Source organism: Tamandua tetradactyla, chromosome 5, assembly GCF_023851605.1.
Source record: "Tamandua tetradactyla isolate mTamTet1 chromosome 5, mTamTet1.pri, whole genome shotgun sequence".
Classification (NCBI taxonomy): Eukaryota; Metazoa; Chordata; class Mammalia; order Pilosa; family Myrmecophagidae; genus Tamandua; species Tamandua tetradactyla.
This window is the reverse complement of record NC_135331.1, coordinates 85,349,690-85,358,975: the sequence shown is the minus strand read 5'-3', so window position 1 is coordinate 85,358,975 and position 9,286 is coordinate 85,349,690. Positions and strand designations below refer to the sequence as shown.

The window sequence follows — 9,286 nt, the reverse complement described above, 5'->3', positions numbered from 1 at the left end:
AATGCAATAGATTTACTGATTTGATATTCTGCTGCTTTACATTCACAGCCGATGTTTGGGGAGCGATGTGCTGAGCCAAATTTCCTGTTTGAAATATCATGTTAAATTAGAATGAATTTATCTTTACCAAAAAACCATGTTGCATTCAAAAAGGGTAAACATGAAAATGTTGAGACAGGACAGAATGTGTTCTTTTCTCCTTTACCAGTTCTTCTACTCTTCTTTGGAAAGACTTAGGAGTCTGCCACTTGTCAAAGAAGGTGCTGATCCTAAGAATTTCTCATTCTCAGAATTCAGTGTATTGCCAGCTTGATGTTCCACCTGCCACAGACTACAAGGACTGAAAGAAGAAAAAGTACAGAAGGCGAAGTTTACAGATGCTTTTAATTTTAATATCTTATCTGGAACAACTTGTAGCAGCTATATAATTTCCCTTGATCCTAAGCCTGATACTTTAGCCATCATAACTCGCTAACGGGGAGATGTAGCCAGTGGCAATATGCCTTGGTTGATTACCAAAGATTCTTATAGGCAGCAAAAGACCAAATCTCAGTTGTTTGCTTCTTGCCATCACTAGTCCAGGTCTTCAGTTTCTGAATCTCTTTTCCTTCCCATGTGGTCTATTACTGCTGTGTGGCTTTTGCTTAAGCCAATATTTCCCTTTTTTCCTATATCAAAAACCTTTATAATTACAAGAATTTTCCTTACCAAGGATTTTTAGCCCCAACTGTCTACTATCCTCTAATGTTGAAAAGGCTGAGAAAAGTGGGGTCCAGCTGGTGTGGTGGGTGATGAAGGGGCAACTTTTCTAGTGACACACTTGATCAGTTAAGGATCAGCACTGCTAGAATCTTCAGCAAATCACTTTTCATGTAATTGGAATCCCTACCAACTATACAAATAAAACCAGGACAGTTATAAAAGGCCATTTAAATCTGTCATCTTTCTCTGTGCTTCTTCACCCACCATGAGCCAGGTTCTCCGTAGGTTTCTCTTTGGCCTCCCTGGCCCTAAACATTAGGCTTTGTTTAATGGTTCAGCAACACTGTGAGTGGTTCAACCACTTTGGAATATAAAAACAGCCATGGTCTGAGGTGTAGGTGATGCTGTTACAGAACCAAATTATGGTGTGTATTTTCTCTCAGAGAGACAGTCATAAATACTATAAAAATAAATAAAGAGAGAATGGTGCTGTTTAAAGTTACATCCCTGTAAATTTCAGAATTCAAAAATGACTTGTCTCTTTGGTCCAATTGCTTATTTTCCCATCTCCTCCCCCATGGCAGCCTAAACCTCTGACTTCCCAGTATTCTAAAGGAGGCGTTATTTGTCTTCCTTCAGCCACATCAACCCACCAGCCTCCATTTCTCCCAAGAACTCAAGAGAAATTTTATTTCTCTGTTGCCAACTCCCCATCTGCCCCAGCACAGGGTCACTTTGCCATTATGCAAATGGAGATAAAAGCAATTCTGACTGTCCAGGAGCTACTCTGATCGTTCTATTGTGTGGATGACCACATAAAAAGGCAATTTTAGTGTATCAATCATAGATTATTATAAACTATAAATTTAAGGGCAAGGAGTTTATTACAACATAACTTTATTAAAACAAAAGGGTGTATATTGTTCACAAACTGTGAAACTAGTGTAAGAACTGTACATTGTGAGCTCTGGTTATTTTTCTCTTGTACCATAGAAAAATATATAAAACCTATCAGAAAGCTAATGTGCAGGGATATTACCTTATTTTTCTGTAAAAATGGAGCTCAGTAACGTAACTGTTTCTTGGGGCTTTGGAATATTTTATCCTGTATTCTTGTTTGAATTTCTTCTCTATTTAAGATATATACATGGAATCAAAGTGTTTATGCAATAGTTCTATCCTTTTGCCTTCAGGTCAGTTGTAATAAATCTAGGATGTGGTGATAAAAAAAAAAAAGGGAAATGGCAGGAACAGCAATTTGGCAATGATTCCTCAGAAGACTGTTTTTCAGACATACTTTTTCTCCAGTAAAATTTTGTGCAACTCCTCTGCATCTTCGCTTGTTTTACCCGGATTAACATAGTAAGTGGCATGGTGGCATTCTTCTCATCAATTGGTGGATTAGGAATACAAACAATAAGTGCATTGTTTTTCCCTGTCCAGGTACATGGCATATTGGGTGAAATCAGAACATTCAGCCATAAATTGCCTAAGTTGGTGTCCGCCCACACTAAAAGCTGTGTCTTCTGATTGGCTTTAGGTTTTAAGTGCAGAGTGCCTACATGCTTCTCTTTAAATTCATTATCTTTCTTGTAGAATAGTTTACACTTTTTGGAGTAAAAATCATCTTCTTTTACCTCAGTAACTACTACTTTGGGTGGTTCATCAGTCTCTTCTTCCCCTCCACCTTTGCATTCATTAGGGCTGTGTTAGTTAGATTCAGTTGTCAACTTGGCCAGGTGAGCATACCTAGTCTTGTTGCTGCGGACATAAGCCAATGGTACGTGAACCTCATCTGTTGCTAATTACATCTGCAGTCAGTTAGAAGGCGTGTCTGCTGCAATGAGTGACGTTTGACTTAATTGGCTGGTGCTTAAATGAGAGAGCGCAATGTAGCACAGCCTAAGCAGCTTGGCGTTTCTCATCTCAGCACTCGCAGCTCAGCCCAGGCCTTTGGAGATGCAGAAAGAAGTCACCCCGGGGAAAGTTGTTGGAGCCCAGGGGCCTGGAGAGAAGACCAGCAGAGACCATCCTGTGCCTTCCACGTAAGAAAGAACCTCAGTGGAAAGTTAGTTGCCTTTCCTCTCAAGAACTAACAAAATAAATCCCCTTTTATTAAAAGCCAATCCATGTCTGGTGTGTTGCATTCCGGCAGCTAGCAAACTAGAACAAGGGCCAACTTCTTCTTGGTTCTCCAATGTTTTAGTGGAAAATGATGAAGAAACTGGTTTATTCTGGATAACATCTTTGCCAAATAAACTGGGATTGCCATGGGAAAATGAAAATCCAGTCAGGAAGCCAGAACTTAGTAAGCCCAAAGCAGAGCTATCAGTTTTCTTGCCAAAATTAAATGAGGCACTTGTTGCACCTAATGATGGGTCCATTTTCTTTTCAGACGCAGCCTCCATCTTTTTTTTCAGATGTATCCTCAGTTTTGTTGCCCTGCAACAGAAATGCCGATTCTTGCTGTAATTTTGTTGATCCATATAGGGAAGGAGACTGTGTTTCAACCAACATTTTGTTAGTTTCACTTTCATAAAGACAAGTCATAAAGACTGCCACTGTTCCCATGTTCGATCTTTGCTAAATATTTCTCATAATCTTTAAAGATAGGTGTCACTTCACAGACTTGGTTTGTGTTCACATGCTTCACTGTCCAATCACAGATGGAGTAGTTTAGTGTGCTAACTGCTTGTGATAGGCATTTCCAAGGTATGTTTTACCTGAAGCAAAAGCAGAGCAGGAGGGTGGCTGACTGTCGCCATTAGTTTCGGGATTTGAACTCTTATTCTCAACCAAGGGGGTTGGGCCATTTGCAGTAATAGAACCAAAGGGTGCCTTGGTCTCTATCGCTATCTTTGTACTACTGGGAAAGGAAGGGGCACTAGTTATGCTATTTCCATTTGATAGTCCTCCTTAGGGCTTCACTCCAGCGCCATTACCAAATCCAGAAAACCCTTCTCCTCCAGAAGGTACACATTTAAAACCTTTAAAGGCCCCTCCACTATCAGATTCAAATCCAACATTTCTTCATTTTGCTTTTTTATGGTTCTATTCTTCAAGATTTCCTCACTAGTTACCGAGAATGGTCCCACCTCTTCTGCTTAATCTTCTTGATCCCAAATACTATGTCAATTCTTTCTCAGCAATTCTTTTTGCCATTTTTTCAAACCTCCCCAGAGGCCACCAGAGCACTCACTATGTTGTGGGGACAGCGAAGACCAGCAGGTCCGAGGTCACGGTTCGCGCTGGGGTCCAGGCAGAGACTGGTCGCCCAATGGAGCACTCTTGATCGCTTCTGGTGCTCTGAAAGCCTCTAAGAACTTCGTGATCAGCAAGCTGAGACTCTCAAATACCATGTCCCCTTGGGGCCTCATCGCTCTATGCTCAGGATTAAGGGGGAAGAGCCCTGGTTTAGCCAGAAACTGCTGGGGTAGCAGCAGCGAACACGTTCCAAGCTGCCATTTTGTAGGTCCAATATACCCCTCAAAATGAATTCAAATAAACAAGTAGGAGGTAGCTTCTTAAACTTTATACCTAAAGCACAAGCTGTGACAGAAAAAAAAAATAGACAAATTGGGAACGTCTTAAAATCAAGACCTTCTGTGCCTCAAAGGACTTTGTTAAAAAGGTGAAGAGGCAGCCAATTCAATGGGAGAAAGTATTTTGAAATCACATATCAGATAAAGGCTTGATATGCTGTGTATATAAGGAAATTAAACAGCTCACCAACAAAAGAACAAACAACCCGATTATAAAATGGGCAGAGGAAATGAATATGCACTTTTCTGAATAGCAAATACAGATGGGTAAAAAGCACATGAAGAGTTGCTCATCTTCATTGGCTATAAGAGAAATGCGAATTAAGACGACAATGAGATATCACCTGATACCTATAAGAATGGTTGCTATTAAACAAGCAGAAAACTATAAATGTTGGAGAAGATGTGGAGAAATTGGAACACTTATTCACTGTTGGTGGGAATGTAAAATGGTTCAGCTGCTGTGGAAATCATTGGCAATTTCTCAGAAAACTAAATATTGAGTTGCCCTATGACCTGGCAATACCAATACTCAGTATATACCCAGAAGAGTTGAGGGCATTGTCACAAACAGACATTTGCACACTGATGTTCATAGCAGCACTATTCATAATTGCCAAGAGATGGAAACAATCCAGGTGTCCATCAGCAGAAGAGTCGATAAAGAAAATGTGGCATGTATATATGATGGCATATTATGCTGCATTTGGAGGAAATGATGTCTTGAAGCATATGACAACATGGATGAACCTTGAGGACAAAACATGGAGTGAAATAAGTCAGATGCCAAAGGACAGATACTGTGTGATTCCACTATTATGACTCTGATAAAGTCTCCAGTATTATGAAGTAGCTAGAAGGAAAAATCTGAAGTGAGGGCATGGTAGCCCATGACAAACTCTGGGAACTGTTCTGTAGATACTTGTTGAAGTGTGCTTTGAAAATTATTGCTTTTTTCCTTCCTTTTCTTAGTATATATGTTATATTTTGCAGCTAAAAATGGTTTTTAAAAAGACTATGGGCTGTTATAGTAACATTAGATAAAATAAATACCTGAAATAAAAAATTTGAAAATATTTAGTAATATAGCTCACTACTATAGCAAAGTTGACATTTGTAATGACTTTTTTATCTTTTATTTATTAAACATAACAACATGCAAACACAAATATTCTTACCCATATGATCATTCCATTCTTGATATATAATCAATAACTCACAATATCATCACACAGTTGTATATTCATCATCATGATCATTTCTTAGAATATTTGCATCAATTCAGAGAAAGAAACAAAAAGAAAACAAAAAAATTAATACATACTATACTCCTTACCCATCCCTTTCATTGATCACTAGCATTTCAGTCTACTAAATTTATTTTAACGTTTGGTCCCACTATTATTTTTTTATTTTTAATCCATATGTTTTACTCATCTGTTGATAAGGTAGATAATAGGAACATCAGACATAAGGTTTTCTCAATCACATAGTCACATTGCAAAAACTATATCATTATACATTCATCTTCAAGAAACATGGCTACTGGAACACCGCTTTACATTTTCAGGCAGTTCCCTCCAGCCTCTCCATTACACCTTAACTAAACAGATGATATCTATATAATGTGTAAGAGTAACCTCCAGGATAACCTCTCGACTCTTTTTAGAATCTCTCAGCCATTGACATTTTATTTTGTCTCATTTCACTATTCTCCCTTTTAGTCAAGGTTTTCTCAATCCCTTGAGGCTGAGTCTCAGCTCATTCTGGGATTTCTGTCCCATGTTGCCAGGAAGGTCCACACCCCTGGGAGTCATGTCCCATGTAGAGAGGGGGAGGGCAGTGAGTTTGCTTGTTGTGTTGGCTGGAGAGAAAGGCCACATCTGAGCAACAAAGGAGGCTCTCTTGGAGGTGACTCTAGACTTAGCCTATCTTTTGTGGGGTAAGTTTCATATGTACAAACTCCAAGATTGAGGGCTTGGTCTATTACTTTGGTTGTCCCCACTGTTTGTGAGAATATCAAGAATTCAACTTAGGGAAGTTGAATTTTCCCCCATTCTCACCATTCTCTGAAGGGGACTTTGCAAATACTTTCTTATCACTGATCAAGTCACTATGGGATTCATCAGGGCATCAGTCTGGACAAACCAACAAAATCACATGTCCTACTCAAGTTTCCATGTACTTATGGCGTTCAATTAAGTCGTCTACATAAGTTATATTAGGAAATGCACTAGTCAAAGTATAAATTTTGTACCAAATAAACATTTTTTTGCTTTAGTCTCACACATAAGTTGAAATTTTAAAATATTAATTACCATCTATTTTCAGCACCCTTCAGTAATGACATTCCTTTGTTCTTCCTCATGCAAAAACATTTTAAAAATTTGTACATTTAGTCACTATCATTACACACTCCAGGCATTCCTAGATTATAGATGTCTTTATCATCTATCTTTCTTTGATTTCATTTGTGCCCCCAGCCTTCCTCTCTCTAGTATTCTCACATTCAGCTTCATTCAGTGTTTTAAAATAATTGCATTACAGTTGGGTAGTATTGTGCTGTCCATTTCTGAGTTTTTACATTCAGTCTGTGGCACAATCTTCATCTCTTCATCTCCAATTACCCAATATCTTACCCTATTTCTATCTCCTGATGGTCTCTGTTACCGACGAAATTCTCCAAGTGTATTCACTAATGTCAGTTCATATCAGTGAGATCATGCAGTATTTGTCCTTTTGTTTCTGGCTAGTCTCACTCAGCATAATGTCCTCAAGGTCCATCCATGTTGTTACATACTTCATAACTTTATTCTGTCTTACAGCTGTGTAATATTCCATCATATGCATATACCACAGTTTGTTTAGCCACTCATCTGTTGGTGGACATTTTGGCTGTTTCCATCTCTTCTCAATTGTAAATAATGCTGCTATAAGCATTGGTGTGAAAATGTCTATTTGTGTCCTTGCCCTCATGTCCTCTGAGTAGATACCACTGGCAATGTATTGCCAGGTCATGGGCAATTCTATATTTAACTTTTTGAGGAACTGCCAAACTACCTTCCACAGTGATTGTACCATTTGACATTCCCACCAACAGTGGATAAGTGTGCTTCTTTCTCCACATCCTCTCCAGCACTTGTCATTTTCTGTTTTATTGATAACAGCCATTCTGGTGGGCATGAGATTATATCTCATTGTGGTTTTGATTTGCATTTTTTTAATAGCCAGGAAAGTTGAGCATCTCTTCTTGTGCCTTTTGGCCATTTATATTTCCTCTTCTGAGAAGTGTCTGTTCAAGTCTTTTGCCCACTTTGTAATTGTGTTGGCTGTCTTTTTATTGTTTAGTTGAACAATCTCTTTATAAATTCTGGATACTAGATCTTTATCTGATCTATTGCTTCCAAATATTGTCTCCCATTGTGTAGGCTGTCTTTTTACTTTCTTGATGAAGTTCTTTGATGCACAAAAGTGTTTAATTTTGAGGAATTCCCATTTCTTTCTTTCTTCAGTGCTCTTTCTTTGGGGTATAAGGTCTATAAAACCGCCTCCAAGTATAAGATTTATAAGATATTTCCCTACATTTTCTTCTAACAATTTTATGGTCTTAGATCTAATGTTTTTTGAGTTAACTGTTGTATAAGGTATGAGATATGGATCCTCTTTCATTCTTTTGCATATGGATATCCAGTTCTCTAGGCATCATTTATTGAAGAGACTGTTCTGTCCCAGGTGGGTTGGCTTGACTGTCTTATCAAAGATCAATTGTCTATAGATGAGAGGGTCTATATCTGAACACTCTATTCAATTCTATTGGTCAATATATCTATCTTTATGCCAGTACCATGCTGTTTTGATTGCTGTAGCTTCATAATATGCCTTAAAGTCAGGTAGCATGAGACCTCCAACTTCATTTTTTTCCTCAGGATACTTTTAGCTATTCGGGGCACCCTGCCCTTCCAGATAAATTTGCCTATTGGTTTTTCTATTTCTGAAAAGGAAGTTTTGGGGATTTTAATTGGTATTGCATTGAATCTGTAAATCAATTTAGGTAGAATTGACATCTTAACTATATTTAGTCTTCCAATCCATGAACACGGTACGCCCTTCCATCTACTTAGGTCTTCTGTGATTTCTTTTAACAATTTCTTGTAGTTTTCTTTGTATAGGCCTTTTGTCTCTTTAGTTAAATTTATTCCTAAATATTTTATTCTTTTGGTTACAATTGTAAATGGAATTCTTTTACTGATTTCCCCCTCAGATTGTTCATTACTAGTGTACAGAAACACTACAGATTTTTGAGTGTTGATCTTGTAACTTGCCACTTTGCTGTACTCATTTATTAGCTCTGGTAGTTTTGCTGTGGATTTTTCAGGATTATTACTATATAGTAACATATCATCTGCAAACAGTGAGAGTTTTACATCTTCCTTTCCAATTTTGATGCCTTGTATTTCTTTTTCTTGTCTAATTGCTCTGGCTAGAACTTCCAATACAGTGTTGAATAACAGTGGTGATAGTGGACATTATTATCTTGTTCCTGATCTTAGGGGAAAGTTTTCAATTTTTCCCCATTGAGGATGATGTTAGCTGTGGGTTTTTCATATATTCCCTTTATCATTTCGAGGAAGTTCCCTTCTATTCCTATCCTTTGAAGTGTTTTCAATAGGAAAGGATGTTGAATTTTGTCAAATGCCCTTTCTGCATCAATCGAGATGATCATGTGGTTTTTCTGCTTTGATTTGTTGATAGGGTGTATTACATTAATTGATTTTCTTTGCTCGAATTTTGTCGAGGATTTTTGCATCTATATGCATTAGAGAGATTGGCCTGTAGTTTTATTTATTGTAATATCTTTGTCTGGCTCTGGTGTGAGGGTGATGCTGGTTTTCTAGAATGTTAGGTAACTTTCCCTCTTCTTCAGGTTTTTTTGAAGAGTTTGAGCAGGATTGGTACCAATTCTTTCTGGAATGTTTGACAGAATCCACATGTGAAGCCATCTGGTCTTGGACTTTTCTTTTTCGGGAGCTTCTTAATGACTA

The 9,286-nt window shown here is 38.0% G+C and overlaps 1 pseudogene; it reads right to left on the bottom strand.

Annotated features, from left to right (window-relative positions):
* Positions 1-1,989: 1,989 nt before the first annotated feature.
* On the bottom strand, positions 1,990-3,864 carry LOC143682582 (nuclear pore complex protein Nup50-like; annotated as a pseudogene).
* Between the last annotated feature and the right edge of the window lie 5,422 nt (positions 3,865-9,286).